We start from the raw sequence: 17,880 nt of genomic DNA on the forward strand, positions 1-17,880 counted from the left end.
TCATGGAAAAGATTGAAGACTAATGGTATTTGTTCTTCTTTAAAGATCTAGTAGAATTTGGCAGCAAATCCATCAGGTCTTGGGATTTTCTTCGTTGGGAGACTCTTTATTACTGCTTTAATCTTATTAATTGTTATAGGTCTATTTGGTTGGTTTATGTACTCTTGGTTCAATTTTGGTAGGTGAAATACATCTAGATATTTATCAGTTTTTTCTAATCTTTCCAGTTTATTTGAATGTAGGCTTCAATGTATTCCCTGCATTTCACTGGTATTTGTTTTGATATTCCCTTTTCATCTCTAATTTTATTCTTATGTGTCTTTTCCTTTCTCCTTCTATCAGAATGACTAAGGATTTATCAATTTTATCTGTCTTTTTTGAATAATCAGCTTTTTATTTCCTGATTCTTTGTGTAGTTAATTTGGTCTTTGTTTCATTAATTTCTGCCCTAATTTTTATTATTTCTTAACATTTGCTGCTTGAGGTTTGACTTGTTCTTCTTTTTCTAATTTCCTAAGGTGCATCATTAGGTTATTTATTTGTGATCTCTTTGGTATTTTTTTTCAATATAGGCACTCAAGGATATAAACTTTCCTCGCAGCACTGCCTTTGGTGTATCCTATGGTTTGGTAGGTAGTATTTTTGTTTCATTAAAGTCTAGGAACTTTTTGAGTTCCCCCCTTATTTCTTCAATGACCCTCTGATTATTCAACATTTTGTTCAGCCTCCATAAGTTTAAATATTTTCTGTAATTTCTTTTGGTTTTAGTTCTACTTTTATTCCATTTGTTACATAATAGAATACAGGGAGTTATTTCAACTTCCTTCCATTTGCTAAGACTTCCTTTGTGTCCTAAAATATGATATAGTTTGGAGAAAGTTTCTTGGGCTATTGAGAAAAATATATATTGTGCAAGTATTTGAATTAAATACCCTGTAGATGTCTGTTAAATCCATTTGGTCTAATATATCTGAGGTTTCTTTGTTTTGTTTTGTTTTTTACGTCTGGATGACATATGTATTGGTGAGAGTGGAGTATGAAAGTCTCCCATTATTATTGTGTATAAGTCTATCTGTGCTTTTGAATACAGTGGCATTTGTTTAATGAAGTTTAATATGCAGACATTTGGCACATATATGTTAAGAATTGTTGTTTCCTCTTGATGAATTGTTCCCTTTATTCATATGAAATGACTTTCATTGTCTCTTCTGGTTAATTGTGGTCTGAAGTGTGCTTCATCAGATATGAGTGGCTACTCCTGACTGTTTTCAGGGTCCATTTGCTTGGAAGATCTTTTTGTACCCTTTTACTCTGAGTCGATGCTTATTAGCTAATACTTTCTCTAACTCTGTGTACCCACCCATAATCCTCCTATTACCTATACTTTTAGCCAATAAATGGACTGCTAGATCATGTTTTTTGTTTTGTTTTTGTTTGCTCAATTTTCTCTATTTCTCTCTCTTCCTCAAGACAATATTAATTATATCTCTTCTACCTATCTAATCCTATTTTCTCATTAACCCCTTCTATTAAGTTTAGCTGCCACCACTTTCCACCACTCTCCTTGTATTATTCATCAGAGTTATCCCTCCTGTCTCCTTCCCATTATCACCCCTATTACCTTGGATCTTCAAAGATTAAGAAGCATCATCTTTGCTCCTATATATACCTCCGAAGATACTGAAACAGGGGCAGTGATTAGTTTTCTTTAAGGATTGCTGTAATCTTAAGGCTGTAGTTATCAACTGTGACAACTTTATAAGCAAAGCTTCCTTTCCTTGTGTGGAGTAGGAGGTGGTTCCTAACATCTTGAGAACTGAAGCTGAAAGTTGGACTGCTGAGCCACACCTTCCATCTAGAGACAAGAAAATGCACCACAACCCAGCCACTACACAGTCCTAAAAAATCTTTGAGAAATCCCCCAACTAAAAGGACATAGGGAATTGGAATCTCCAAACAAAATGACCCTGGATGCATAAATACCACATAAAAACTGTGAAGCAACAAGGCAACAGCTCCCCTTCAAAAGTCAACTCGACAATAAAGGATCCTTTATTATATATAAAGTGCTTTTTGAGCAGCTGAGTGGATTCAAAGAGGATATAAATAAACCATTAACTAAACTCAAAGAGAATTCAAACAGCTGAATGAAACAAAGAAGACAACATAGGACTTGAAAGAAGGATTCAAAAAAGATTCTGAAATATTGAAAAAAGTCAAATTGAGATACTAGAAATGAAAAGTTCCATATCTTAAATAAAAACCTTAATCAAAAGGCTTAACAACATAGTGGAGCAGGTTGAAACTAGAGTATCAGGGATTGAAGATAAAGTAGAGAAGTTACATCAATCAGCCAAAGACAATGAAAAACTACTAAGATAACATGAATGGAACATGCAAGACCTCTGAGACACCATGAAAAGACCAAACCCATGAATTATGGATATAGAAGAAGAAGAAGAGATACAACCTAAAGGCCTAAATAACATATTCAATTACACAGTGGCAGAAAACTTCCCCAAACTATTGAAAAAAGGGACATCCAGAAACAGGAGCATTCAGAATACCAAACAGGAAGGATCAGAAAAGAAACATCCCCAGAAATGTCATAATTAAGACATTAAATATACAAAACAAAGAATGTTGAAAGCCACAAAAGAGAAGTGACAAGTCACATACAAAGGCAAGCTCATCAGAAAAACAGCAGATTCCTAAACACAAACTCTAAATGCAAGAAGGGCATAGAGTGATATATTTCAAGCCCCAAAAGAAAACAGCTGTCAGCTAGTTTATCCAGAAAAACTATACTTCATAACTGAAGAAGAAATAAAAACCTTCCACAATAAACAAAACTTAAAGGAATTCATAACCACCAAATCAGCACTACAGAAAATACTGAAAAGAAGAAGATAAAGAAGATAAAGCCAAGAAAATGCAAGAAAGAATAAGCTCTCACTAGCATAGTACATTAGCAAACAAGAAATAGGGAAAAGTAAACATCAGAAAGGCAACAAACTGACTGGAAACACTACATACCTTTCAATCTTAAAACTAAATGTTAATGGCCTCAATTCCCCAATAAAATGACATGGAATGGCGAGTTGGATTAAAAAGCAAGATTTGGCCATTTGTTGCTTAGAAGAAACATATCTTTTTTCAATTTTATTTTATTTTATTTTTTAAGTAGAGTACTTTATTTTATTTATTCATACATGCATACAATGTTTGGGTCATTTCTCCCCCCTTATCCCATCCCCTCCCTTACTCCCCCACCCCCTCGCTACCTGGCAGAAACTATTTTGCCCTTATCTCTAATTTTGTTGAAGAGAGAGTGTAAGCAATAATAGGAAGGAACAAGGGTTTTTGCTAGTTGAGATAAGGATAGCTATACAGGGAGTTGACTCACATTTATTTCCTGTGCATGTGTGTTACCTTCTAGATTAATTCTTCTTGATCTAACCTTTTCTCTAGTTCCTGGTCCCCTTCTATTGGCCTCAGTTGCTTTAAAGTATCTGTTTTAGTTTCTCTGCGTTGAGGGCAGCAAATGTTATCTAGTTTTTTAGGTGTCTTACCTATCCTCCTACCTCCCTTGTGTGCTCTTGCTTTATCATGTGATTAAAGTTCAATCCCCTTGTTGTGTTTGACCTTGATCTAGTGCCTGCATATGAAGGAGAACATATGATTTTTGGTCTTTTGGGCCAGGCTAACCTCACTCAGAATGATGTTCTCCAATTCTATCCATTTACCAGCGAATGATAACATTTCGTTCTTCTTCATGGCTGCATAAAATTACATTGTGTATAAATACCACGTTTTTTTAAACCATTCGTCAGTAATGGGGCATCTTGGCTGTTTCCGTAACTTGGCTATTATGAATAGTGCTGCAACAAACATGGGTGTGCAGGTGGCTTTGGAGTAACCTGTGTCACATTCTTTTAGATATATCCCCAAGAGTGATATTGCTGGATAATATGGTAGATCAATGTTTAGCTTTTTAAGTAGCCTCCAAATTTTTTTCCAGAGTGGTTGTACAAATTTACATTCCCACCAGCAGTGTAAGAGGGTTCTTTTTACCCCCATCCTCACCAACACCTGTTGGTGGTGGTGTTGCTAATGATGGCTATTCTATCAGGGGTGAGATGGAATCTTAGGGTGGTTTTAATTTTCATTTCCTTTATTGCTAGAGATGGTGAGCATTTTTTCATGTGTTTTTTGGCCATTTGAATTTCTTCTTTTGAGAAAGTTCTGTTTAGTTCACTTGCCCATTTCTTTATTGGTTCATTAATTTTGGGAGAATTTGGTTTTTTAAGTTCCCTATATATTCTGGTTATCAGTCCTTTGTCTGATGTGTAGCTGGCAAATATTTTCTACCACTCTGTGAGTGTTCTCTTCAGTTTAGAGACCATTTCTTTTGTTGAGCAGAAACGTTTTAGTCTTATAAACTCCCATTTATCTATGCTATCTGGGGTTGCTGTGCTGCTGGGGTTCCATTGAGAAAGTTCTGGCCTATACCTATTAATTCCAGACTATTTCCTACTCTTTCCTGTATCAACTTTAGAGTTTGGAGTCTGATGTTAAGATCCTTGATCCATTTTGAGCTAATATTGGTATAGGGTGATATGCATGGATCTAATTTCAGTTTTTTGCAGACTGCTAACCAGTTTTCCCAGCAGTTTTTGTTGAAGAGGCTGTCTTTTCTCCATCGTTTATTTTTAGAATCTTTGTCAAAGACAAGTTAGTTATAGTTGTGTGGCTTCATATCTGGGTCCTCTATTGTGTTTCACTGGTCTTCATGTCTGTTTTTGTGCCAGTACCATGCTGTTTTTATTGTTATTGCTTTGTAATATAGTTTGAAGTCAGGTATCGTGATACCCCCAAGATTGTTCTTTTGACTGAGTATTGCCTTGGCTATTCGTGGTCTCTTGTGTTTTCATATAAATTTAACAGTAGATTTTTCAGTCTCTTTAATGAATATCATTTGGATTTTGATGGGAATTGCATTAAACATGTAGATTACTTTTGGGAGTATAATTATTTTTACTATGTTGATTCTACCAATCCATAAGCATGGGAGTTCTCTCTACTTTCTATAGTCTTCCTCAATCTCTTTCTTCAGAAGTTTATAGTTTTCCTTGTAGCAGTCGTTCACATCTTTCATTAGGTTTACATGCAGGTATTTGACTTTTTTTGAGGGTCTTGTAAATGGAATTGTTTTCATATACTCTTTTTCAGTTTGTTCATTACTAGTGTATAGAAATGCTAATAATTTTTCTATGTTGATTTTATATCTGCTACCTTGTTGTAGCTATTGATGGTGTCTAAGAGCTTCTGAGAAGAGTTTTTTGGGTCTTTAAGGTATAGGATCATGTCGTCTGCAAATAGGGATGTTTTGACAGTTTCTTTACCTATTTGTATTCCTTTTTTTCCTTCTTCTTGCCTAATTGCTCTGGCTAGGAATTCCAGTACTATGTTGAATAGGAGTGAAGATAGTGGGCATCCTTGTCTAGTTCCTGATTTTAGAGGGAATGGTTTCAGCTTTTCTCCATTAAGTATAATGTTGGCTGTAGGTTTGTCATATATAGCTTTTATAATGTTGAGGTACTTTCCTTCTATTCCTGCTTTACTTAGAGGTTTTATCATGAAATGGTGTTGGATCTTATCAAAGGCTTTTTCTGCCTCTATTGAGATAATCAAGTGGTTTTTTTCTTTGCCTCTGTTAATGTGGTTTATTACATTTATTGATTTTCGTATGTTGAACCACCCCTGCGCTCCTGGGATGAAGCCTACTTGGTTGTGGTGAATAATCTTTTTGATGTGTTGTTGACTTCGGTTTGCCATTATTTTATTGAGGATTTTTGCATCAATGTTCATTAAGGAGATTGGCCTACAGTTCTCCTTTTTGGAGGTGTCTTTGCCTGGTTTTGGGATAAGTGTAATACTGGCTTCATAAAATGTGTTAGGCAGTTTTCCTTCCGTTTCTATTTCATGGAACAGTTTAAAGAGGATTTGTGTCAGTTCTTCTTTAAAGGTCTGATAGAATTCAGCAGAGAATCCATCAGGTCCTGGACTTTTCTTTTTGGGGAGACTCTTGATTGCTGCTTCAATTTCATTTTGTGTTATAGATCTGTTCAGGTGATTAATATCCTCTTGGTTCAGTTTTGGATGATCATATGTATCTAGAAATCTGTCCATTTCTTTAAGATTTTCAAATTTATTTGAATATAGATTCTTGAAGTAGTCTCTGATGATTTCCTGGACTTCCATGGTGTTTGTTGTTATCTCCCCTTTTGCATTCCTGATTCTACTAATTTGGGCTTTTTCTCTCCTCATTTTAGTCAGGTTTGCCAGGGGTCTGTCGATCTTGTTTATTTTTTCAAAGAACCAACTTTTTGTTTCATTAATTCTTTGTATCTTTTTTTTGGTTTCTATTTCATTGATTTCAGCTCTTATTTTTATTATTTCTCTCCTTTTATTTGTTTTGGGATTTGCTTGTTCTTGTTTTTCTAGGAGTTTGATGTGTATCATTAGATCATTGATTTGGGATCTTTCAATCTTTTTAATATATGCACCCATGGCTATAAACTTTCCTGTCAGGACTGCCTTTGCTGTGTCCTATAGGTTCTGGTAGGTTGTGTTTTCATTTTCATTGACTTCCAGGAACTTTTTAATTTCCTCTTTTATTTCATCAATGACCCATTGTTCATTAAGCAATAAGTTACTCAGTTTCTAGCTGTTTGCATGTGTTTTGTCTTTACTTTTGTTGTTGAGTTCTAGTTTTATTGCATTGTGATCAGATAGAATGCATGGTATAATTTCTATTTTCTTATATTTGCTGAGGCTTGCTTTGTGCCCTAGGATATGATCTATTTTGGAGAAGGTTCTATGGGCTGCTGAGAAGAATGTATATTGTGTAGAAGTTGAATGAAATGTTCTGTAGACATCAAGTAGGTCCATTTGATCTATTGTATATTTTAGATCTAGGATTTCTTTAATGATTTTTTGTTTGGATAACCTATCTATTAATGATAATGGGGTGTTAAAGTCTCCCACAACCACTGTGTTGGAGTTAATATATGCTTTTAGGTCCTTCAGGGTATGTTTGATGAAATTGGGTGCATTGACATGGGTGCATATAAGGTAATAACTGTTATTTCCTTTTGGTCTTCTTTTTTCAATTTTGGTGGATTTCATTATGCTGCTTTCATAATGCATATGTTTTACTTTGATCATATTCCTACCCCCATGGTCTTTCCCTTTCCTCTTCCTGCTGATCCCTTCCCCAAACAATCTTCCTTTTATATTTTCACATTTTCTTTTAAGTTCTACATTCTATATATGAGAGAAAACATGCAGTATTTGTCTTTTTGACAAATTATTTTGATTACCTCCATTTCCATCCATTTTCCTCAAAGGATGTAATGTCACTCTTCTTTATGACTGAATCATTATATGTTGAATATATATGCCACATTTTCCTTATATAATCATTATTTGATGGACACTTAGAGTGATTCCATAGTGGGCTATTTTCAATCATGCTGCAATAAGTGTGGGTGTGCAGGTGTTTCTATTGTGTGTTGACTTAACATTCCTTTGGACATTTGCTGAAGCTCTCTACTTTTAAGGGGCTAGTTGATCAGGCTAGGCCCACTTGGTTAATATCACTGCCTGAAGTTCAAATTTTCTATATGATACAACTCCAAATCATAGAAATAAAATCCATCATCTAATGCACATGGGACACATGTGCATTAGGGTTAAGGGAAATCCAGGAAATATTTTAGAATTCTGCCTCCCACATTAGCTATTATATAATAAATTGTGTCCCTTCTTAAATTCATATTAATGTCCTAACTTCAATGTTATTGTATTTAGAGATAGTCCCTTTAAAGAGGTAATTAAGGTTAAATGTGGTCATGAGGATGGGGTCTTAATTGATTAGGTGTGGTGTCTTTATAAGAAAAAGGGACACCAGGAGTTCATTGTCCCAGAGGAAGGCCATATGAGGACACACAGAGCAAGCCAACAAGAGAAGCCTCAGAAGAAACCAAACCTGAGTACGCCTTGATCTTGGCCTTTTACCCTCTTCCTATAAGTGTACAAAAATAGATTTTTGTCATTTGTGGTGTTTCATTCTGGCAGCCTTAGCAAACTTATCCACTATGTAAGAATACCAATAAAAATCTAACTTTTAAAAATTTGAAATTTGGGTGGAAAGATACTTAAGTTGAAATTCATTGAGTATACAGTTCAACTGATGCACTTGTGCTGGATGGGGTTCCAGGATGCAAGAAAAGACAATTTGAAATCCTGATCTAATTTCTATGTATTAGAAAGTCAGATGTCAATCACATGTTGATATGATTTGGTATACATTGATGCTCTAATATATGTGCCAAGTGCTGTGAGAACACAGAAAAAGAAAGATTATTTGCAAAAGGGATGTCTCCGGTGTGTGGCATATCCCATCCTGGCAGACTAGAAATACCTAATTATGGATATAGAAGGATGAGCTATGTTTATACGCATATGGTTTCTGGTGAATATTTGCAATTACTTATTTATTGTCTAACTAAAAATATATAGTAGTCCAGAAAGAATTCTCTGTATAAAAAAAGAAAGGAAAATAGCTAAAGGAATGGTACTACTAAGAGACAATGTAAAGGAGGAGGGAGATAAATAGATACTTTCATCTTGTACATTCTGGCTAGTCTGAATTTTCATAAATATGTATGGATACTTCAACAACATTGCTTTATAAAAGGCAGAAAATGTGATATTTTTCTTTTCTCTCTCTTTATGTATATCTTTGGCAGTACTGGGTTTTGAAATCAGGGTCTTATGCTTGCTAAGCAGATACTCTATCACTTGAACCATACTCCAAGCCCATTTTTGCTTTGGTTACTTTTCAGGTAGAGTCTCACATTTTTGTACCTGCATTGTGATGATGATGTCCCACAGACACGAATAAAAACTGTCAGATAGCTTTCATGTGGATTCAGCTGGACATACAGTCCAATAGGTAGACTGATTTTTGAAAAACTTTTTGAAAAATAAATTTTTTCATTACATATGTGATCAAATCTGATATTTTCTATAGTTTTTCATTCTATTTCAGTTTTTTTTTAAAAACTCTGATTTGTTACATTTATTTCACAACTTTCCCCAACTTTCTATACGTCAAAACCCATAGTCTGAAACCCTGATTCTTGAGAATCCTTTGAAGGAGACCAATGACAATGGGCATCACATGAAGGCCATTGAAGCAGTGAACAAGTGAGAAGATATTCTTACATCCACATGGTTATATTTATTAGGATCTTGCCTCCTGGTGATTTTAAATTTCTGAGTTCTCGTCTCAGTTTCCTCATCTGTAAAATGGAGAAACTAATAACACCAATCGCATAGGGTTGTCATGATAGCTAGATGAATTAATAAAAGTACAATACTGTTTTAGGCTGATTTTTATATTTATATTTAATATCATTGTATTAATTATTCAGTTGAACCCCATGGGATATGCTAACACATTTTTAAAACTAGACTCATAGTTTCAGGGTTATTATTTTTTAAGTTCAAATGTTAACACCTTTGGAAGAGATATATAAATATGATATCTGCATTATCTCATTTCTAGAATTTAAATAATATGGATCACTTATCAATTGATCATATTCTCGTCATGTAATCAGGAGAAGCAAGAACTACAAGGTACACTAGCACATAACTTAATAAAGCGAATTTTCAGTTAAGCCTCAGATATATTTCCAGCGTCTTGTGAAGTTTACCAAAGAGTTTAAAAAAAAAACTTCTTGAAAAAGAGTTTTACTTTGAAATTAACTGTAAGGAAGATAGATAGGGAATGGTAAAGGTTACTCTGCATAAGATGTGACTAATCTTAAAACTGACTTCATCTTAAAACTGACTTCTGTAAGATAGCAACCTTGATCATGAAGGTTGTCACTTCTTTCAGGTGTCTGTGAGTCACTTGTGGGTGGATGAACATACACTTCAAAGATGAAGATCAATGAGAGTGCATTTCTGGGTTTATGATTTCCTACATATGAAATTTACATACTTTCATGGTTCAGGGCTCATGGGAGAAAGACTGCTTCTTCAGGGAGGTCTTGGAGTGTGTTCCTTGGAAAGAATGCTTGGATTTTCCTATAGGTTTAAGAGACTGAAGCGGTTGATTTTCCAGTCAACTTCTAGAGATTCATTTCCTTTTCCCTCCCCCAACATCCATGGCTTACAGGAATTCATAAGTTTCATAAGCAAAGTTTCCTACCTATAATTGATGACCTTGAGTGCATAGATTTTTCCTGAGTTCTATTTTCCAAAGAATACAACATCTAGAGCTCTTTAGAGAAGTTTCTCCCATAAGAAGTCACAGTTGATCTCAACCAATATCACAGCCTCCCCCCTTTTTTTAAGCAATGTCTATTGTTTCTTGATAGTATTAGATATATGAATGCATGAGTGAATAGTCAAGTGAGTGAATGACCAAATGAATGCTGACTGGCAAAATTTCACAATAAAAGCCCTAAACACCATTCACACACCTTCATGCAATCTCTTCAGAACTCACTGTCTTGATACATTCACTCTCATCATCTCCATCTCTTTCTCCCAATTCAGTCATGAGGCCTTGCAAAAATAAAAGATTTTCTATTCATGAAAGGTTAGAATACTTCCACTTACAATGTGCAGAAAGTTCTGATAAATGTATTACTAGTTTTTGATAGCTTTGTTAAGATTTACACAAAATACTATGCAATATGTGTGGTAGAGTATATTCTCCTGTTTTCTATCTTTTGGTTTCTTATAAAATTTATCAATTTTATGAACCCATACATTTATACTGCAGAAAGTTTGTATGGTAAGTTCTATGCATACTAGCTAGAACTGCTAATTACATTAAACGGAAATGGAAGAAATATATTTTTGTTCCTACTATTCCTAAAACTGAACAAGACAAATGAGTATTCGCAGTCATATGATATTTCTCTCCCCTTCTCAGCAACATGGAAAGTGTGTGACCCATCACCTAGAAAGGCAGGATGTATTTTATCTAAGAATCTCTCATCAGTTACCCACAATGATAATTTTTAACTAGAAGAGAGAGTTTTAAAAGTCTAGGATTTCATTTCATTTGACACAGCCATGGGAAATGGAGGATAGATCCTCTCTAAACAAAGCTGGTACCCTTGTACCTCAGTGCATGTGATTACAGATCTTGTACAAAGCAGTCATATTGACCAGACTTTACTTAAGGTTGAAACTCAAAAATAAGCTTAAGGAAAATAAGAACCCAACACAACTGAGGAAAAGGGAAACAAAAGGAGTTTATTTGGACAGAAACTGAAGTTTCCATGCCTCTTATTTGTTGGCATCACATCAGAAGTCTTCACCCACCTGTCCTCTCCCCCTCCTTCCCAAAGTGTGGCTAATAGAAATGCAGGCAGAAGGAACAGTAACATATGCCTAAGAAAGGGCACCATAGGACTTTGTGAAAATGGTGTTGAACATACCAGATCATTTACCTTGCTCTGATTCACACAACTAGTTCTCTTAATTTACCATCTTTAGTGTAAGTTTCAGCACCTATAAAGTGACATTTAACATTATCTTCTTCAAAAGGGCACCCAGAAGTCATTACCACCCACTTCCCAAGTTGCTTTCAGGACTTAAACTCATACGAAAACAAATAGCAAGCCACATGGCACTTTACCCACACTCCACCCACACATGGAAACCCAGCTCAATCTGGGCTGTCTCTCAGAGCACCTTACTTGAATGTATCACTGCAAAGGGATTCATGCCAGGACTGTGTAAGAATGAAAGCACAATAAAAGTTCATCATGCACATAATACTTAACATTAATTGAGTACTTGCAATGTGCCAGGCTTGTGCTAAATACTAGACACAAATGAGTCCATTTGACCCTCACAAAAACCCTGTGGTGTGAGCAAAAATGAAGCAGAGAGAAGTTAAATGATTTGCCCAAGATCACACAACTGCTAAACAGAGAAAATAGGGACTCTGACTCTTAAGCTTATCTGTTTAACAAACAGTTGGGCATGGTAATACATGCCTGTAACACCAGCACTTGGGAGGCTGAGGTAGGAGGATCATGAGTTTGAGGACAGCCTGGGCTATAGAGTAAGACTCTGTTCTATAAATAAACAAAACAAAACAAGACAGAAAAAACAAATATATTTATTATATATACTTAAATATTTGTGTGTGTTATCATATATATACATATACATTCTGGAGGGGAGATGTTAGAGGTGACACAATGGCAAAAACAAAATAGAAGGAGAAGAAAGATATCTTGAGAGCCTGGAACAACTATTAATAGACAAACCTTTCATGAATAGTTTCAGAGGCCTTTTGAAAGACAGCATCACAAACTGGCAGGATATATAGCAATTTCTTACCCTGTCCCAATGACAGATACACATTCAATAAAATATAATTTGCCTATTACTGAGGTTTCTAAGGAATTTTGTTTGGGAAAAGTGTGAATTGCAGTAAAAAGTTCTAACCTTTTCAGGTCCCAAAGTTTGGTTTCTCCAACTTTGTTGTGAGTGAATATGCTAGTGGCAGGTTGGAGTGATGAGGAAGATGGGAGAAAAGAAAAATCAAAAAAGGAAACCCTGAGCCCAGCTAGGATATTCCCACCTCACACTATCTTTGAAAAATCCATAAACCCTTTTTGCTTTTCTTCCCAAACAAATCACTATTGTCATTGAGCTATCATAGGTATCAAGGCAAGGCATTTATCTGGTTATTATAAGAGAGTATTTCAGAAAGTGCTCATTCTTACTCCTTATTGGGGAAATTTAAGATATACTACCCAATGGTCATCTTATAGATTTGGACAATTATTGTTTTATAGGTACAGTTGTCATATGTCTCCTTTATTCTTCCTCTATAGAACATCTACCAATCTCAAGCAAAGTCTTATGTAGGTGGAAATATAAGCAATAAAAACAAAGTTGTTTTCTTATAGTTCTATTTACTAGCCTGCTAAATATTATTGCTAGAAGAACTTAGACACTGTTCAGTGCCATCATCTTATTTGGGATACAGGGAGAACAAGGCCCAAATCCTCCAGGCCACAAGTTATCTCAAAGTCTGATCCTGCTCTGAATCTCACTTCATTTCTCATCTGTACTGCATGTTTTGTAAGCCCTGTTAAGATGGCAATAAGCTTTTCAACATAAAAGTTGTCCAGAGCTTTCCACCAAATCAATGTAGTTAGTATTCTTCATTCTAATATCTTTGTAAAGAGATTAAAAACATTTTTAAAATGTGTGGTCTTCTTGGCCAAACTTACATATTGACAAAATTCTATTTTGCTTTCACAATACAGTATAAGAAATAGTTCCAGTTCTATTCAAGGTATTCCTTTACTGCATTGATCAATAGGGTATCTTAGCAGAATTGAAATAAAGGAACTAAAAGTCCCAACCAAGTACTCATGGACAGTGTGAAGTTGCAGTGGTAACTATCAGGTCCAAAAGAACAATTTGCCTCAGAGAACTCAGTATTGACACAGTATTTGATAGATATTAAACATTCAACACATTTTGGATAAATAAATTAACAAAAGGATGATGGGAGGAGGAATTCTTCATCCATTTCTATATGCTCTGACTACCACGCTTGTCCTGTTGCCTAAAGACAATGTGTTCTTGATACCTCGTGGTACATCCACCACAGCTGGATTGGAGAGAAAGTACTTCAAACAGTAAAGGCACTTCTGCACACAGTGACAGGAGAAATAGAGTATTTCACAAGGATGTTCCCCCTTTCCCATGTTATCAGCACTGTAAGTCATGTATATCCTTGGATGACATCTCCTTTTTCTCACAGTTGCCTTCTCTCAACCTCAGGTTCTTTTCTGTGAAATATCAGTAATTCTAGTTAAAATTGGTAAAGGAAGAAAGATGCTATTTTTTTGAGAAGGATTTCACTGCCCTGTACTTTGTTGAACTAAAATAATTTTAGGGAAAAAGGAATAAATAAAAGTATCAAAAACATCTCTTGTAAAGGTGTAGGTTATAAATATTGATTTATTCTCAAAAATAGAAAAATATATTTAAATACATTAAAAATAGTGGCTTAACACAAGCTAATTAGAAATGGGATGCCAAACTTTCAAAACACTCATGTAAAACACAAAACAAAACTGGAAGGGAACAAAGAAAAATCAGTTGACCTAGTGGCAGGAATAAGAGGAAAATAATCATAGCAAAGAGAAAAGGAAATAAGATGACAGCTATAAGATCAAATATGTGTGATCACAATAAAAGCCAATGGCTTCAATTTCACCATCAAAGACAAAGAGTTTCAGATTAGATTTCAAATTTTAAATATATACAAATGTGGTTTATAACATAAATACTTTTAAATGATTTGAAATATGATCATTTATAAACATATATTAGACAGAGGATAGAGGCAACTCCTAGAGGAAGAAATCTAAACTGAATATAAATCTATGAAAATATTCTTAACCTCTAACAAGAATGAATAGATAAACTGAAATTAATGAATTTATTAATGAATTAATTATTAATTATTAATGAATTAATGAATAGATAAACTGAAATAAACTGTTTTCCACCTGTAAAAAGATAGGCAAAATTTTCAACAATTAATAATAACCAGGATTGATGAGGATATAGGGAAATAGGGAGTGCTGATAGAATTGTAAATTGGTTGGGATTCTCCAAGGTATTAAGGGTTTCAGGGAGGGGGAACAAGACAAAAAGGGTAAAGATAAACACCCAGTTCTAATCATTCATTTTTGTTTTCTAGTCAGTCTCTCTTTATGCTTCAATTTCTCAATATACCTTACTGTTCTCTTTAAATGAAATGAAATAGTATATATAAAGTGGATCATAGGCTATTAAAAATCTACATGATGTATAACATTATTATTTTCATAATAATTACAAAATATATTGACATGCCTCCACAAAAAACACAGAACAAGTGAAATTAAATTATAAAATGGAACAAAACCTATCTATTACTGCCTGAATGCTTTTATTCTGTCTCAAAAATTTTAAAACATTTTAAAGAAGTACATCTAGCATCTCTGGATCGATTCAAATATATGGTCAGCTTTTGTTTTGGTTTGGTTTTTAAAGAAATACAACAAGATGCTCTCCTCCCCCACAGCCATGCCTGTCTAAAGCTTTCACAGTCCCTGGGCCTCTTTCAGAGCCCACTTAGGAGAAACCAATGAAAGTGCTTTTAGCAGCTGGGTCCCAAACCCAGACCACAGGTCTCAGTGTAACTTGTCAACCCTGAAATAGGAGGCAGGAATTTAGGATTGTGGCTATACTTTCCATCCTCTACCTTTTTCTGTCACAGTTACTGCTGCTTCTAGGGTGACACCTAGCAGACTTTCATCACTGAAAAAAGAGAAGATTTCCACAATATGGACATGAGAAGGTTTCCCAGAGGGCATGAAACTTTCTCCTTCTTTAAGATCCTTGATATCATCTTCAAAAGTCAGCTCTTCCACAAAAAAAAATTCCATTAACCCAAGACATACTATTTAAGTCATCACTGTATGTATCAGATAGTTTAAAAAATAGTATCAGGAAGATACCAATATACTTTAGGAATAGTTAAGATACTGTGTTGCAATTCTGCTTATTATTATATCTGCAATCTTGTATAACTCACTTCAATTCTTTTTACCCTATATTCTTTATATTGAAAATGAGAAAATAATAGCAAGTATTCCACAGACTTGTAATGAGAGTTAAGTATATGCAATAAAGCATTTCACATAGCCTTGACATCTGGCAAGTGCTTAATAAATGGCAACATTGCTTTTTGTTATTACCTTATTCATATTTCAATTTTATTCTGACAGAGTTGTTTTTCATGAACAATGTTAGTAAATAAGAATGGTAGACAAAATAACATTTGGTCACCTGGGGGGAAAAGACCAGATGGCCAGGGTTCCACTTATACACACACCAGCCTACTGGTGTATCACTTGAGCCATGCCTCCACTCCATTTTCCTCTGGTTATTTTGGAAATGGGCATCTCTCAAACTATTTGCTGGAGCTGCCCTTGAACCATGATCCTCCTGATTTCAGCCTCCCAAGTAGCTATGATCATAGGACATGAGGTGCTGACCACCCTGTCCAACATTTAAGAGATATTTAATGGTATCTCATTAAGGTCTTAATATGTATTTCCCTAATAATTATGTTCTTATAACATTACATACATTCACCCTATTAAACAGTAGTTTACCCCACAAAAATTTGTACATGAATGTTTATAGGGTATTTATTCATTATTCCAAAATACCTGAAAACAAATTAAATGTCCTTCAATTAGTGGAGGAATAAACAAACTATTGTTTGTCCATATAATAGGATGATATCCAGCATAAAAATTAAGCATACATTGACACATGTAATATTACAGATGAATCTCAAAGTAATTATATTAAGTAAAAGAAGACTCAAAGCAGTACATTCTGTATGATTTCACTTGTATGATATTCTTGAAAGGGCAAAGATATAAAGAAAAAATAAATCAGTGGTTGCTAGGAGGCTAGGAGTGAGGAATTATTGACAGTATACAGCATGTGGAACATTTTTGGAGTAAGAGACATATTGCATATATTGACAGTGATTGTGGTTACATGGTTGTGTTTTCAAAACTGATAGAAATGTACATTTGAAAGGGTGAATTTTGCTGTAAGTAAATGAAAACTAAAAACAAAGACCTAATTTTGGGTTAAAAACAAATTCCAATGAGGTAACCACAGGTCAGTTCACCATTTCCAAACAATTTTCAGCTTGAACCCCACACTACTATATTAACCAATGGATTAGACATTAACAATGTCCCAAGACAGCACCAGATTTTATTCCTCACATCCCTATGATGAAATCATAGATAGATCACAATGGAATGAATAATATAGTACCAACAAACTGTGACTAGAATAAATGCTGGGATTTTAAGTCTGGTCTTGGGTAGTGAGCCTGCAGGAAATAAACAGTTGGACAAAACCAACTGCATCAAATTTTTTCCTATCTTGGCCTTTTTGAGCATACTTCACAAAATCATTATTGGAAGCTGGTTTCACAGGGTCTTCCACAACCATAAAACTTTGGTTTATATTGATAAAATGTTTTTGTCAACATTGACTTCTTTTTTTTTTTTTTTTTTTGTATTGTTCTTGTGCTGGGTGGGAGTACATTGTGGTATTTATGAAAGTTCTTACAATATATTAAATTAAGTACTTGAATTCACCCTCTCCACCATTTTCCCTTATCCCCTCCTCCCCCATTCCTGGAATAGTTTCAGCAGGTATCATTTTTGGTTTCTTTACACCAATCTAGACAGGAAATCCCCTTTGGCAAGAACGTTAAGTTCATATTAAACAAGACCGTTTGGTGCCACAATCTCTGGAGAATTTCACAATCAGTGCTTCTTTTTTATGTAATAAATAACAAATTCTAAGAGAAAGTTTCCTTCAAAGTCCTAAATATCATTCTTATTAGTCTCCAAAACATCTACTTCACATTAAGAAAACAATGGGCACATTACCTACCATTCATGTAACCACTAAGCCCCATGCTGGCAGTTTCTTCCTCATTCTGAAATCCACTTAAAGGAAATTATCACTTTTTTGAAGAAAGGATAATGGAGGTTTGATTCCATAAGCCTTCTGTACATAGAAGACAGTTCTTTTTTACCTGAAGCCATTTGTTTTTGAAAGCCTCATTACTTCTATCTTCTGAAAATAACTTGGCCATCAAATTTATATCAAATACCAGAAAGCTGTCTTTGAGGTGAGAGGTGTTGGAGTCACTAGAGCCCT

This window comes from Castor canadensis, chromosome 5 (assembly GCF_047511655.1).
Source record: "Castor canadensis chromosome 5, mCasCan1.hap1v2, whole genome shotgun sequence".
In the NCBI taxonomy this organism is placed as follows: domain Eukaryota; kingdom Metazoa; phylum Chordata; class Mammalia; order Rodentia; family Castoridae; genus Castor; species Castor canadensis.